We start from the raw sequence: 839 nt of genomic DNA, 5'->3' as shown, positions 1-839 counted from the left end.
CCAAATATGTGATAAACACTATTGTAATGATAGTGGATACAGTAGTGGGCAAAGTAGTTATGATTTTCATGGAGCTTTCAGTCACGTGGGGAAAGCACATATTAATCAAACAACAGTATGAATATATACTAAAATTATGAGAAATTAATATTTATAAAAAATTACTTCAAATCTTTCACCCCAAAGTAAAAAAGGCAGTGCATATAATTTCAGGTTATTTTTTCAGTAATCTACTATTTTAATATCATTTATAACATTTGAAACTGTATCTGATCTCTAACTTCTATTTAAAATTCCTTGTACCTGTGTTTAAGTGTCATGCATATTTATAAATATGTAAATCCATTTTCAGCAGATTATTTGGTTTACAAACTGTTCTTTTTTAACTCCTTGAATTGAGTTTTTTAACAAGCCTAAAACAAAAATGTATTTTCTTACCACACCTTACAATTCTAGTATAACACACTGTATTTGTTTTCTGTTGCTGCCATAACAAATTACCATAAATTTTATTTATTGCCTAATAATTCTGGAGTCAGAAGTTTAAAATTGGTTTCTCTTAGCTAAAGTTAGGTGTTTGCAGGGTGACCATATAAGGCAATATATTTACTGGTTCCAGGAATTAGAGCATGGACATTTTGGGGAGTTTATTATTCTGCCTACCACAGACATAAACAACTAACCCTCATTCTAAAATACAAGCCACACTGGGAGAAAATATTTGAAAATACATATCCAATAAAAGATTAGTATTCAAAATGTACAAAAGACTCTTAATATTCAACAATAAGAAAATAAACAACCCAATTGAAAACTGGGCCAGAGACCTTAACGGACAC

Source organism: Propithecus coquereli, unplaced genomic scaffold (genome assembly GCF_000956105.1).
Source record: "Propithecus coquereli isolate 6110/MARCELLA unplaced genomic scaffold, Pcoq_1.0 Scaffold499, whole genome shotgun sequence".
NCBI classification, from domain to species: Eukaryota; Metazoa; Chordata; class Mammalia; order Primates; family Indriidae; genus Propithecus; species Propithecus coquereli.
The sequence above is the reverse complement of the archived record's forward strand: the minus strand, read 5'-3'. Positions refer to the sequence as shown.